The sequence below is a fragment of the Anser cygnoides genome, chromosome 2 (genome assembly GCF_040182565.1).
Source record: "Anser cygnoides isolate HZ-2024a breed goose chromosome 2, Taihu_goose_T2T_genome, whole genome shotgun sequence".
NCBI lineage: Eukaryota > Metazoa > Chordata > Aves > Anseriformes > Anatidae > Anser > Anser cygnoides.
The window spans coordinates 16,362,182-16,377,701 of NC_089874.1; the positions used below are offsets into that span (position 1 = coordinate 16,362,182).

The 15,520-nt window shown below is 37.2% G+C and overlaps 1 protein-coding gene across 9 annotated transcripts in view; it reads left to right on the plus strand.

Annotated features, from left to right (window-relative positions):
* The window catches only part of ZNF438 (zinc finger protein 438), a 50,927-nt gene that overhangs the window by 1,516 nt on the left and 33,891 nt on the right, over positions 1-15,520 (plus strand). For 7 of the 9 annotated variants that reach the window (XM_066991532.1, XM_066991533.1, XM_066991534.1 and 4 more), the window contains exon 3: positions 306-359. The gene's annotated coding sequence lies outside the window, so the exon portion shown is untranslated. Of the gene's footprint in view, positions 1-305; positions 360-7,368; positions 7,416-14,383; positions 14,444-15,520 lie in introns of all 9 variants that reach the window. The other 2 variants (XM_066991536.1, XM_066991537.1) reach the window with 2 other exon arrangements.

Genomic DNA, 15,520 nt, shown 5'->3' on the forward strand with positions numbered 1-15,520 from the left:
GTTTAAAAAAAATAAGTAGTCAAATCAGGAATGTGTTAACTTCATCAGTTACTTTAACAATATTGATTGAAGTATTTATTACTGTAATTTCTAATTCAAATCACTGTAAACACATGGTAAGCCTCAAAGAAGATGTCATTCTATTTGATCTATTGAGAAGAAATATGTTTTAGCAGAATTCTTGTTTATTTACCGCTCTCTAAAATTTATGCCTCTGTTTTCTTATTTAATATGATTTTCTATCCTTTGCTAAATACATTTCCTGAGATACTGGGACTTTCTGTTTTTTGTTTTCTTCAAAACAGGGATTAAGATGGATGAAGTATTTTATTGGCTGTAGCAGGAACAGGATGTGAAAGGTGGGTACTCTGAAAGAATACACTTAATATGCTTGCAGAATATTCTATTTTTTTAAATCTGTATTTGTCTGAGCACAAAGAGATTGCATATTGTAAGGTACGGTTTGAATTCAGTATTCAGACACTTCATAAGAAGCACCTCTTTCTAATGGTAGATCTAGGTAGCTTACCTCCTTTCAATTCTAGTAAGCTACTGTGTGTTTAGCTTAGGTTAAAAGATTAGATGTAGACAGCCTTACGTAGCTGATGCATTTTAGTTCTGCATTCTTTGAATGGAAATTTTAGAATGTGTCCTGTTCCTATGGTTTGTGTGCTTCTATGCTATTGTAAAAGTGGACTGAGAAAATACCTCAAAGTCTTTCAGAATCTTGTGTTCTATGTTCTGTTCAAATGGGGTCAAAGAAAAATTCACTCAATTTATGCAATTTCCTCTTTACATAGACAATTTTCGTTTCCATGCTTTACATGATGGTGTTGAGTTTGTTTGAATCATTTCTATAGTGTCGTCAAGGTATATTGGTATATTCCAATGGAACTGTGTTCAAAATTTCCATAAAAAATAATGGTTCAGCAGCACTAAAAGATTTTGTAATGCTTATCCTTATCTGCAGTCAAGTTAAAATTTTGTCCTTATTTGCGTAGACTTAATTATAACAATAAAAATGAAACATTGACTTATGGAGAACCAGAACACGTTTTTTACTTTAAAAAAAAAAAAAAGATAAAATATGAACATATGGTTTTACAAGACAAATATCAACAAATAACAGAACAGTTATGCTTGGATAATACTTGAGCACTTATGAAGTATATTTGCATATTGTTATTACCAGAGTTGAATGAAGTGTAAACTACTGTACAGTGTAAATATTAAAAATACCTATGGTGTACAGCTTTAATGATTTTTTTAAAAAATTTTGGAAATAAAAACTTAGTCACTTTTTCCTTCCCTGCTTTCTCTTGTTGGCATAGCAAACGGGTTCTTACTGTTAACTTAAAATGGTATTTGTAGAATCATGTCATCTTTTATTTTCTCTATATTACTTCATGAAAACGCACAGAACAGCTGGGTAGAAACCATCCTATTCCTCACATGATGTTTGTTAATTGTGTCTTTGAATTCCTATAGCACAATGTTTGCAGGTATTGGTTTGTCCTTAATAAGCTGATTAAACTCAGTGGGAGTGGTATTCAAGCATTTTTTTTTATTTTTTTTATTTTTTTTTATTTTTTTTATTTTTTTTTTTATTTTTTTTTTTTATTTTTTTTTTTTTTATGATTTAAGGACTGATTTCCTGGGTATTTATAACGTAATTAAATGTTTTAGGAAACGTTATCACAGTTTGTGTAGCGATACATCATAATTTGATAATTCTTACTAATTAATACCAAAAGTGTAATCAAAACACCATACATCTAACAGTGGTACAACTGTGCTGTGCATTAAACAAGTAGAGGCTGGTTTTGGTTTGTCACTTCAGTCTTTTTACTGCTTTAGGAAAGAACCATTTCCTCACGTAAGCTTGTGAAATATTCTTTCTATTCTTGGTTCTTTTTTGCCATTTTATTGAAGGGGGTACTGTACTGAAAGTCCTGCCTGAGGGCAGGCTGGCCAGAGTCCTGACACTGAAACAGGCTTAGCGTTGAGCTGTCAATATGCTTACAAGCAGTGCACAAATGGAAAGGAAATAATACATAGCTCAGTGCATCTTTCGGAGCTGTGATGCATTGTCGTCACTTCGTTTGTGGTTAAGCTTTTTTCATGGGATTATATAAAGTGTAAAATTCTGCAGTATTGAGTACTGTGAGTAATGTTTATATCTCTACTTACTTTTTTTTCTAAGCGTAACTTTTAGTGGATGCAATGGGATGTTAACGTCTCTGTATGTGTCCTGTAGTTTCGTTCTGTGGCTTAGTCCTGTGTTATTTTTCAGAAAGGCCAAGAGCAAGACTGTTGGTTTAGAAAACATAATCATGTTTAATGCCAGAGAGGGGTCACGTGCTCAGACAAGCTTTTGAGCTGCAGTGTCCCAGTCCTGCTAAAATGCCCATGTCACAGTAAGTCTGTGGGGAGGCAGGAAGGTGGAAAGAACAGGAGCGTTCTTGCGGCCTGCTTGGCTTCTTGCTGAGAAAGGCAGGTGCGTTGAGATGGAAAAGCAGCTCAGAAAATGTTTGATTTAAATGGTGCAAGGGTTGTCGGGAGAATGACACCACACCTGAAACGCTTACCTGGACCTCTCCGTGGAGTTGGTTTGGGATGATAGGTGGCTTCTAAGTTCATAGAGGATTTTTGCTGTTTGGTTGAATTTGGCAGGTCAGCCAGAAACATTTCCCTACTCAGTCTCCCGTACGAAGTCGGATGTTACCAGTAAGTGAAGGTTGGAATATCTGTAGGAATTATTTAATGGTTTCACTTGCCCTCTTTAAAACAGCAGAAACCAAACCAAATAAAGCCCCAAGGGTGCATCTTCTGACTACTTGGTTTGTTACTTGACCATTGCAAGTGACAACTGAAAGGAACTCTGTTTTTCTAAGGACTGTTGCTTAGGAAGAACATTCTCATAAATTATGTATGGTGACAGATTACAGTTTAAACCAATGTGATTTTTGCTGTAGTAATGCTTCTTTGCCACTTTGCTTTTCTTATGTGTACGTTTGTGATTCTTTTGGATGAGAAATAGAAAGCAGGGTTTTTCTTGTTACTGATTTGTAAGTTGTTTCAGAATTCTACGTGTCATTGATTTTAAATAGCAGCAGTACAAAACTTAATCTCAGGCTTTTTTTGGCCTTCCCTGAGTGGTTTTACCTCATTAAGTGAGGTTACAGTCTGTCAGTTTTCTGTGAGTGCCTGTAATCTCAGGTTTGTATCAGGCTGCTGTTTCAGTAAAGTACCACTACATACACGAAGACATGAGATTCTGACAGTTCTTGGTCTTTGTTAGCTCAGTTAAAACAGAGCAGGTGGTGAAGAAATAAGGTAGATTCATATTTTTAGAAGTGAGACAGTAGAGTTTAAATATCAGTGTTCAATCCAAAGTTCAGTGTCTCTGTTAATGACATGCACTCTCTTAAAAGTACGTGAACCCCCCAAAATACTGTTAGAGAATCCAAAAGGACCAGTCTATAAAAAGCTGCATAGCTTGTTGTGCAGATATGCTCTGTGTATGATGAACCAAGCACTTTTAAGTTACTAATCTGTCAGTAAAATCTCCTAAATTAGTAATATGGATATTTAGTGGGATTTATTGCTGTTGTCATAAGCAATTTGGAGGCTTTACTGAAGAAGGAAGATGAATTGTTACTGGATTTGGAAAGGAAGTACTGATCTGCATTTCAGGACTGAAACTGAGACCACCCAAATGCCTTCAGCTGTTTTCTGTTATTTTCAAAAATGGTTTGTTCTTTCTAGTAAAGTGTTTAGGAACAGAGAGTTGGGTCAATCACTATTATGTTTTTCCCTAAATGGCAATATTAAACAAACTTTACAATACTGTTCCTGTCAGAGGAAAAACAGTTGAGATGTTTTGACTTTTATTTTTATTTTTTATTTTTAGCTTTCAGAGAAAAGTAGCCATAGGCAGTTGTGACTTCACAGCTTCAGATGTGCCTTTTTCTTGGAAAGTTTTGCCTAATTTTGACTGGATATTTTCCCTTTAACGGACAATATAGTATCTATGATGTTTTATTAAGGTAACTCAGGGGTGTTTACTGTAGTTCTTGTAAGGTTAGTGGGATGTAGAATGTTCTCTTTCATATATACACGTGTTACGTTGTCTATTAAAATCTTAATTTTTCAAAGGGCAAGTCTGCTGTGTCGCATTATGGAGTTGTTCTTATGCAGAAGCACAGTTACTGCCTAATGGAAGTCCTGATGGTGAAAAGTCTGCAATTCCGTAGTTACCTTTGCTTATTTTGTCTTTATCTTCTCATAAATCAGTGATTTTCTTTCTGGAAAGGTATCCTAATAAGCGTATAACAGAGATTTGGGGACTGTAATGGGTTAGAAACGAGCAAGGAATTATGCTGAAGAAGAGGAGAGCAAAGCTACCTGGCCTGAAATAATGGGACTTCAAACATTCGTGATAGCACGTTTTCAGAGCAGGGGACTGTGAGTGAAGAATCTTGTTCCTGAGAGTTTGGTTAACTTCTGAGTTGTCTTTATACTTGAAATCAGAGTAAACAAACATTAGCTTAGGTAAAACGTGTGGTGGAAAATAGTGTAGAAAATGAAAAACTATGGGAAAAATCAGTATCATGCCGTCGTATAGCATGTGGTGCTGGATACCTCCTGGAAAAAGGGAGGTGTGGAGGAGAGGAGATTGAGGGAAAAAGCTAAAGGAGTGGTGTGTATGGGGGTGGAAAATTGCTTGTATGAAGAGAAACTGAAAAAAGTTAGGTTGTTTAACCTTTCAAAGGCAAAAAAAAAGATGAAATGTAACACAAATACCCAGAATGATGAATGGTTTGAAAAAAGTAATTCAGGAGCTTTTATTCTGTTGGTTCACGATACAAGAGTACGGGAACATTCTGGGAAATTAGGCTGGCAAATGGAGAAAGGATATATTAATGTTGATAAAACAGTGAGCTCTACATTCCAGGGATGATTTTAATTTAGGATTTTTCTTACAGAAATGGGATAATTTAGAGTGCAAGAATATTTAATGACACAGATTCAGGTTATTTTTTTCCCTGGGAGAATATAAACCTTGAGTTTTTTTTATTATTTGAGACATTTTTTTCATTGGGATCTTTTCTGCTAAAGCTCACCCAAAAACCATGTATTGCTGGCGGGAGTCAAGGAATTCAGTTTGCTCCTAGTTTGTTTACAGGAAAAAAGATTGTAGCATCTTAATGATTCCTTTGCTCTCTTCCCCTGTGTTAGGACACAGGGGTGTTCTCTTGGGAATATCTGCTGGTTTGTTTTAACTGTCTTGTCGGTGGGGACGTTGGGGAAGAACTTCTAGGCAGTAACGTTGGGGTCCTCAGCAAGTTGGACAGACATTATTCAGGGCAGTTGTTCTTGTCGCTTGCCACTAGCGAGACTAGCTAGGCACTGGGACGGGTTGCCCAGGGAGGTGGTGGAGTCACCGTCCCTGGGGGTGTTCAAGGAAAGGTTGGACGTGGTGCTTAGGGACATGGTTTAGTGGGTGACGTTGGTGTAGGGGGATGGTTGGACCAGATGATCTTGGAGGCCTTTTCCAACCCTAATGGTTCTGTGAGACATTGTTCTATTTGGCGTTGATTTTTGTGTTGCCTGAACTCACGCCTTGAGTAGGTGTTCCTGAAGTACTTTAATCCAAGTCAGTTCGTGAGTTTATTCAGTACCTAGAGTGATGGAGGTTTTCGGGAGGGTGAGATGAGCTAACACTGGCTTTTGGTGTCATCCAGACAACTTCTAGCAACTATGTAAAAAATCATAAAAGATAGCAGTGGGGGTATCTTTATTAAATGAACGTGCTTGTCTCTGTGCCAGTTTTCTCTCTTGGTATGGTTCAAGTCCTAGAAACTACAATTACAGTCTCTTACAAGCTCAAATACAAACCCCAGTGATAAACAAAAGCTTAAAAAGGCAGTGTTCAGCAGGAAAAGACTATAGGATCAGCGTTTGCTCATTCCCACTGCCATGTCCTTTTCAATCCATTTAATGGAGGCTGCAGTTCTTACTTTTTTGTGTGTATTTAGCAACGGTCTGACTTAAATTTGTTGTATTTGGCTCTAGAGTAGCAAAGAGCAGATGTCAGGGAGATGCTGTGACAGGAATAAAACGATTCAGAAAGCTTGTGGGAATCTGGGTGGGAAGGCAGTAAGGGGGAAGACTTCCTCCTATTTTTTTCCGTGCTAGAATCCATGTTATAACATTCAGAGTTGGCATTCAGTTCAAACCTTGCCATGTTGCAAGGCTTGGTGCGTTGACACAGGCATTCTTTCCTCTAGCTCATGTTGTGGAGTTTATTTATAAAACAGCTCATGCCTGTGAAATTATAATTGATGCCTTAATTATGGGGAACTCATCTTAGAGATGGTAGCTCAGTGACCTGTGGGATATTTTTCTGGTTTAGAGTAGCCAAGATTTATACTGAAACGTTTTCTCTGTGTGATTCTTAAACACAGAATTCCCCTGTCAAGACAGAAAAAAACTTCAGTAATTAAGAGGTACTCTGTCAGGATGATAAGCCTAAAATAATGGTCAACTTCAACTGTTACTTATGGTCGGAACATCTAAATAGTAAGCTTTACTTTTCAGGGATCATCACTTTTTCAAAAATATGCATTTAAAAGCCACTGCTACGTGTTGCCAGTCTTTTCATAAGCAAGTGGGTGCCAGATGTATGTGGGATCCTGGGGAAGGTTGTTGCCTTGGTTTCTTTCTTTTTGCTTTTGTAATGAGAAGAACGCTTCAAAAGTTACTGCCTTTTTTATTTTTATTTTTTGGACTGGAAGTATTTTATCTTTCTCTTGATAGAGACAATTCTGAAAACACTGTGTAACTTGTTAGTGGAATGGTTGCTTGTTTATCTTTCTCTTATCTTTTTTTTTTTTTGCTCATCACCTATGTGCGCTTCAAGAATATCTGTTATCTGTTGCAGCAGTACAGTTTGTAGACTATGAGAACATAAGCACAGACTAATTTGCAGTGGTTTTGATCACAGGGTGCTATATTTGAGAGTTGTGCCAACTCTGTTGTCTTACATGGATAATGATGTACTTAATACTTTGTGGAGCCTGAGGGATTTTTTTTTTTTCCTGTGATGAAAAAGCGTTGCTTATACAGTAATCTGAAGAGGAGGATAGTAATAAATCTTCTGATTTTCCTTGAGATAATGCTCCTTAATCTTGTGCTTTATAAAAACCATGCTGCCTCCTGCTTTGGGTCTTTTGGTTCTTATGGGGTGATTGTAGCAGCTGTTGTCATTTTCAGGAGAGATGAAATTTGAAATAGAAGGAATATATATAGTATTGTGCGCTTAATCAGAATATAATGAAAAAATCTGACTTTTTTTTTTTAAAGGCAAATAGGGCAGTGGAATGAGTTGTCAGAAGCTTCATATCTGTAAGGTATGTAGTATACTTGCTCAGTTCTCGGGGCTTATAAGGTCATGATTGGAATATGCAGTTCACATTTAGGAACAAGTCTTCCTTATTTTTTGCTGATGAACAATGTAGATGTCATGCTAAAAGGAAACGGGACAAACCAGCTTGCTTTTTAGCTGTAGCCTTTTGAGTTTCTTGGCTAGGTTGTCAATTTCAGTGACAAAGTGACAAGCCCTTAAATAACTGTGGTCACATCTGGTCCAAGACGATTGAGTGAAGTCTTTTTGATTCCCTAAAAGGAAGCCAAGTTTTTGTCAACAACTGCTGTGATGTTTATCCAGACTGCAGGTAAATCCTGTCGAGTGCCTGATTTTACAGTTCTGACCAGTTGAGGGAATGCTCTTCTGCTTAAGATGAGATGCTGAAACTAACACAATTTGATTAGCATCATTTATGTCTGTCCTGTACCTAATTTCTGCTGGGTATTTTTCACCTGGCTGTCAAATCCCTTTGTTTGCTGCAGACACTGCAGAAAAACTATAGATTACAGATTCTGTATTTAAAGACTTTATTCTTGATCATTTAATCACAATTTTTTTTAAAGATTTCTATTACCTGATGAAATTTCACTATACAAGAAGCATGAAACCATAGATTCCTTTTAGGCTAGATCAAGACCTGCAAGGATCACACCCGTGTTTATTTTTCAGAATGCTATGTAAGTGTTAAACTTGCCTTTATATACTAGTGTCCTGTGAAGATAGCTGTCTATTGCAAGGGGAGCTGGTTTCTGTATCTTCTCTGTCAGCTGAAGCCAAATGGGGTCTAGGTACAGCTACCGAGAGGCTTCTTATTACTTATGGAACAAGTGCTGGGCAGCTGAGCATTTTTTCAGTTGCCAGGGATCGTATTAAGAAACTGAAATTATTTTTTAAACCATAACTTTCATAGTCTCTTAAGTCAAGCTTAGGTACCTGTGATAATGCTTTTATATACTGTTAGTTATTCAGAATAATTGTCATGTTCTTTATAAAACAATAATAATTATTCTGTTTGGAACACATTAATTCATAATTTCTGCTCAAACTTGGTGGTATGCTGGGAAAGCAAAATGCAGCTTTTCTGAGACCTTTTGAAGAGTTGACAAATTTAGGGTAAAAATTCCTTAAATTTACAGGAATAGGTAAATGTAATACATTTACACGCATGTAATAATGTAAGGTCTGGGTGCTTGTGTACAGTTTTGAGGTCTGGTTTTGGCCCTTACAGACAGTGGGTAGGACCTACTAGAATGCTGAGAGCAGCCCCTTGGTAGTTCTGTGGTCTTGCTTCAGGCAAGCAGAAAAACACATTTCCTTGAAAAATAAAATGTACACTAGTGAGTAAGTAGAGTTCTCACTTTGTGACATTCCTGTATCTTTCATGCATTTAACAGTTGGTAACATTTGAAATATGCAAATAATTTGTTTCTGATGTTGATAGGTCACAGAAGGGAAAATAGCTTACAATTCTGTTTTATATCTGATCTGTGCATAGCGGTAGAAGCAGGAACTGACCGTATCTTTAAACAGTGCACTGTACCACTAGCAGTAGCCTTTGGCATAAAAGTAAGCTGGTTTTCAGGCACACTCTATTTCTCATAAAAGCCTTTGGTTGGTGATATGTAATTGATCCAATGGTAATAGTTTTAAAACCTTTTCAGAGGCATTTTGTGTATAAAAAAATCTTCAAATTATGTAATATTGGTGCTCATTGGAATGTGACTTTTTTCTAATTTCAGTACACATAAGCTTATTTGCCTCTGCAAGGCTAAAATAGAACAGCTACTTTTTTTTTTTTTAATCAAACAGCATTTATAGAATTTGGGAATCTTTGAGAGATTTATCTGATCAACTTTTCAGAAGCGGGAGAATTCTTTAGACTAAGAAGACTACTAAGTAAGTTGATGGAAACTCTTCACTATACAATTATTTGTTCTGTATACATCTATTCCAGTTTCAGGAAGCTGTTCATTTCAGAAAACAGGAGGAAAAAAAAGACAACAACAACAACATTGATCTACAGAAGTTTTGGAATAATGGGCTTTGATCGGAGCATGGGAAATGCATGAAATCAGAATAATGTCATAATGTGACATCTATTTACTGTTGGAACTGCCCTACTTTGTCAAGGAAATAGAGCAGGCTAAGTGTCCTGTGTCCTTCTTAACCCTGGGACACTTCAGTAATGGCAGAAATAGTTATTCTGGGCAGTGTAAGCCTTTTCTTGTCTAACTGGAGTTAAATTTTTAAAAATGAGTGCTGTTCATTAATGAAAACAATTTACTTGAGTTGTGACCTTACAACATTCAGACATCAGACACGAGAGAGACCATTTCCAAAATACTTATTAGGAATTAAATGTTAATAGATAATACTAACCTATGCAAATTTTTGAGACTTGATTGGCACAGAATAACCATACATACGTTCTTGGAGGGTATTTACAAAAAACGGTTGCAGGTTTTCTTTAGCAGTCTCTGTCTGTTACTTATTTATATATGGTGCAGATATCTGAGGGAAGCAATTCAGTCTTCGCTAATTATATTTAGCGAACTGTTTTATACTGAGATGGAGAAAATATTTAGTGTCTTGACTTGCAATACGGACCAGGCTACATGGGAAGGCTGACACGTGGAGTTGACTGTCTGTAGGTGCCCCCAAAAGCAAAAGTTTTAAATGTGTTGAAATCTCTAAGCAAATTTAGAAGCCTAATACATTTCAAAACCAGTATCTTTGGAATTCCCTTTTTCATTATAAACCGGGTTCACAGGCCCAGAATAGGACATTCCTTACTGTCCTCACTTAAAATTAGCTGTATTTCTTTCTGGAAATAAAAACAAATGCCGGTAACCTCTCCATTTACGTCGGTAAATTACCGTTTTTCAGATAAAAATTCTAAAGAGGTCCTCTAAAGAGGTCAGGAGGAAAATTGGGTTGATTTGCAGAAGAATTTCCTGTTAGCAGTGCATGCTGGTGAGCCACAACGCAGCTTCAGAGTCCAGAGAAGAGTCAGTTAAAGATGTGTGTATTGAAGGGAATCCTCAGCTTCTGCTGTGTTGCCTGCACGAGGGAGGTCCAGGAAACGTTTCCCAGCGCTGTTGCCATCAGTTTATCTGCATGGTGAGAGGCCTACAAATTGGCTCTTGGCTTCCAGCAAGCAGACCTTCAGCCTGGTCAGCTAACCTTGCTGGACTACCGAGAGGTTTTATCCAGGTTGGCGCTGTCGTAGTTCAGCTGAAAAAGTGATGGCAGCATCGCTGGAAATATTTGTACGTGACGTGCACAAGTCCTTTTGAAGACAGAGCGTCTTGCCGCAATACGGAAATACTTTTCTGACTGATCGGCAGTGTAATCTGTTGTGGACAGATTTGGATTGAGTTTGTAGCCATGGAAAATTTAGTGTAGCTGCATCTACGGTTGCACTTTTTCGGATAATATATTGTACAGACATTGTACTGCTGACAAATTAATCTTCTGTGGAGGCAGACGTTTAGGAGCAGTGACTGTAATCTCAGAAGAACGTGTATTGACTCGGGAGAGCTTGGCTTGGTTTTGCAAATCACCAACCCTTAGAAGTGGGATTAGGTTTTGCACAGGAGAAAGTGGAACTTTATTGTAGTGTCCTTTGCCTCCAAAATGAGGCCATGGTGCTTGCCGGTTTTTCAGCCTCCATCTCAGTGAAATAGGAAATAATTGTTTCATATTTCAGTTTCGTCTCCTAAAGGATGGCAGTTAGCTACTTGTGCAAACCATGATGTGCAATGACTTTTTGGCTTTGATTTAGTTCTTCCTTACACCATATCTGCCCTGTTTGCATGCCCACAGTTCAAAATTCTTATGTACTTGTGTATTTATTTTTAATATTTTGGTGTTTCCATAAGCTGTGTGTGTTTAGTTAGTGGTTCCACTGAATGGGCAGCTGAAGATACGTATCAGTCATGCAGGAGTTGGTTCTTCATGCACTTTGTGATGACAAAGACACATCTTAGACTTGAAGGCAAGGAAGAGGAAACAAAATGAGAATAAAGTAGAATAGATGAAGAAAGACTTCTGTAATAAGTGGAACTAGAGGGGATTATCTGAGTGACAAGATGGAGGAAAAGCTAAAGTGCTGGTATGGAGATACACTGCAAATGTAGTTTGTGATCACAGTGGTAGTGCTGTTCTGGATTCATAACTGAAATGACAAAGAAGCATGTTGTGTAAATAAGATAAAATATATATTTTTTTTTAAATCAGAAAAGTATTTTTATATCCCATTTTTTGGGAGATTTGTTATACAGTCATACTCACTGTAGGGGATCTTATTTTTGTTTAATATAATGAAAATATATTCATAACTTTTAATCAGCAAATTCATAAAAAAAAAACACACATGCTTGGGTGATTTATTGCTTGTCTCTTGTCTGATCAGGGTTATTTGCTGATACTTTGTAGCATTATCTATTAATAGATCCAAAGTAGTACAATTTTCTTTAGTGGAGAGCTTAAAAAAAAAAGTCTCTTCCTTAATAAAAATGTTTTGCAGGTCTGTTTGAAGAGCTCATATGTATGATCTTGTTCAGTTTCCAAACTGGCACGTTAAGGCTTTGTAAGTGGATTGCGTTACACTCAGACTACTCAAATTCCATTTGTGTCTCTAGAGAATAGAAATCCTTCTACCATCAAATGCACAGGATAAGTTGAACCCATTGCGTTGAGCTATGGGGTGCATTTCAGAATTTGGGAGATTGAGTTTTACAAAATAGATAACTGAGAGAGTTTGTATTCTTGCTTGGATAATGTGCTATTTGTTTTGGAAGGCAGTTTCCCATGACTAAATAAGAACAAGATGTTTGACCACCTTCTAGGGAGGAGACTGTTTGGTCAGCATCAAATTAAAAGAAAAAATTTAGAAGAGGCAGCGTACCATTCTTACGTGGTGCTGGAAATGTTTTCATGTTTCTTCTGAGCTTTAATTACAGAGCATGTGCATGGCAACAGGAAAGGCCAGAGGTTTTCTTCTGTTCTTGGAAGTATAGCTTTATCACATCGTTGGGAATTTATAGCCTAGTAATATGTAGTGTTTTTTCCATTCCTGCATTTTGCAATGGGTTTGTACAGCCTTGTAGTTTGGCAGCAGAGAGCTCCGTTTTTCATGATTTTTTTTGGCATGAAAGGGTTACTGTTCACATTTCCTGTGTAATTCCTTCTGATCTTGCTGGGCTGTAATTACTTTCTTGATGTTAAACATTCCCAGGCTCCTATAACCTCCTAGCCTGCTTGCACTGGCCAAGTCTGTCCCAGGTGATCATGTGGGCGAACCTCCTGTTTTTAAGGATAAAAATCTCTCCTTCCTGTGTAAGATAGGCTACACACTCATTCCTTTGCTGTGCAATCCCAAGAGAAATCCTTTTAAAAAATAATAGTAAGGTAACACATCAGTCTTTCAGAGTCAGATTTAGCAGCCAAATACATGACAAATGAAGTGTGTGGGTTTAGAATTTGCTGAATCTTCGTTGAATGACTTCTAGTTCACATTAAATATTCTTTTCTTAATTCATTTGGAAAATAGGTTATGATATTAAAAAGACAGATTTTGACTGTAGCGTCTCACTTCTGACCATGTAATTGGCAAATCATTTTAAGCTTGCTTAAATGTAGAACTACTTAGTTGAGCTTTCAGGATTATTTTTTGCTTTTGATTTCTTTGCTGTAGTTGCATATCTTATAAAAAAAAAAATCTAGAGGATATTACTCAGTTCTGTCGTTGACATGTAGTTCAATTATCCCATATTTCTTCCGATTTTCTTTCTGATTTTCAATTTGAGGTAAATAAACAGTAAACGCAAGGTTTTCTTTTTCTTTTTAATACAAGTAACTGCGTACTGCTGAGAAATGATGGCTTCAGACGTGTGGGATCTGAAGTGATCTGGTCTGCAAAGGCACTGAAAGTTTCTGTGTGCTACATTCAAGCTGCTCTTCAGCTTTCACCTGGAGGAGGCAGGCACCTGTCAGAATGCGAGTAAAGCTTGCTGTCCATCACCTTTATGCCATTTTCTCACAGTGTCCAGCAAGATGCAAATGGTGTTTTAGGGTGTGAGGAGTTTCTGTATCAGCACATTGTAACTTTTTTAATAACAATGTCAGAGATGGTAGCTGGAGGTTCTGTGCACCCTTGGGTTGATGATAAACCCAAGTTCTGATACTTCATTCAAGAGCGCTAGCGTATTACCCTGCTACAGGCATTTTTTTGTTATAATCCTTGTTGTATTATTTCATGCATTTAATTGGCTGCTGTGTGAAATTCTCAGGCTGCAAGTAATTCTGCTTAATTTAGATGCAGTATTATGCTTGTAACTCAGATAATCAGAAGTTTTCCCAGTAACTGAGTGACTGACAAGTATGGTGAATGCATAACTGTGTTTGAGCTCAGTGCAGTTATACTTGGAAGAAATAAATAAAGGTAATAAATGCTAGCAGTTCCAGCCCTTTTCTTAGTTTTTCTCATACATACCACAGCCTGGGCTTTTCTATATAAATAGAAGTTAGACCAGTTGGTGTTCGTGTTAACTGTGCTGCTCTGCTAGTGAAGTTTAAGATGAGTGTATTTTAATGGAAATGTCTCCTTTAATTTTTATTGGGAAGTTCTCATGAGTATGATGCTGTAGTTATAACTGGAATGCAGTCAGCATGCAGCCCAGTTCTTAACTGCTTTGTCAGGTAGTTGGTAACGTGGCTATCAGATGTGCGTATTTTTGTTGTGGAGCTCAGAGGTTCTTACCCACGTATTACTTTATGCTGGAATCTGTGTTTGAGTATTGATACAGTAGTCACATATATGACTACTGTATTATACAGGGGTGGGGACCATGCAGCACCAAGTGAGTATAACTAAACAGGTCAAAGATACTGCTGATATCTTGAAATTAAACCTTTTCCCATTTATCATTGCCTTTATTTGATCTCCAGGTGCCTGAGATTTCATAGGAAACTTCATCTGAAGAGTGCTTGCTTAACACGTGCGCTTGGGTATGTGTTAAACACATGGCAGGAGTTCTGGGCGTCCTGTGCAGCAAGGTGGTGCTTTTGGTTAAAGATTTTTTTCAAAACAGCTTGCTTTTGACTTCATGTTATGAAAAAAACGGTGAACTCAGTTGAAAGTGAGTACGACTGTAGTGAAGCAAGCCTGCTTGCCGTCTAATAGGATGTAGAGACCTTCTTTCCTTTTTCCTGTTTAATTTCACTCCTACTCAGATGAAGACAGTGAGGAATTGCATGTTGTATTGTAATTAAAGGTAACCTGTTTTGAATTTACTTTGTGAAGTGCTGAGATTGTAATGGACGTGGCTCTCCATTAGAAATTTCACCTTTTGCAGTAGAAAATTCCCTCAGTAGTGATGAATTTTCTTTGAAAAGAATGTGGTTTCAGAGTCCTATGCAAATTACATCCTGCTTTTTGTGCAGAAGACAAGTTAAAGGATGTACACTTGATGTTGATCTTGTGTGGTCCTCTGTGTGTGTGCATGTTGATCTTCTAGTGGTTTAACTTAAAGAAAACTTTGATTTAGATGTCTCCAATGTGCTGGAGGCCAAGTGATGAACATGGTGGTGATGCAGGGAAGAACTGGGCCTAATCTCAGTGTGTTTATTGAGGAGAAAAGGTGTGTTTGGTTTTAACAATTTATAATAAAATCAAGGAATAATTGGAATTAGGTGGGTTTTTAAGCTTTCAGACGATGTAGTCAACTGTGTTATTATTTAGAGTTCTGCAAGTTCTGTCCTTGAGTAGACACGTAAATTACTGTTATGACAAAATGCATAAATACGTCTAGGGTTTGATAGTAATTAATTCATTTGACTTGTCTAAGGCAATATTACGTGCCTCAGTTTGGAACAGGCTATAGAAAGTAATGTGTAAACAAACATACCACAGCAGGTGTAATGGCATGCTTTGCAGAACTGCACACGTTTTGGTTTTAGGTGCAGTGGTTTCTCACTTTCAAAGTTCGCAGACTGAAGTTTAGTTACAGAGTGCCTCCTGACTAGATTTGTAAGGGCAATTTTTATGTTGCTTTTTTGAGTGACTTGATATTTTATTATGTATAA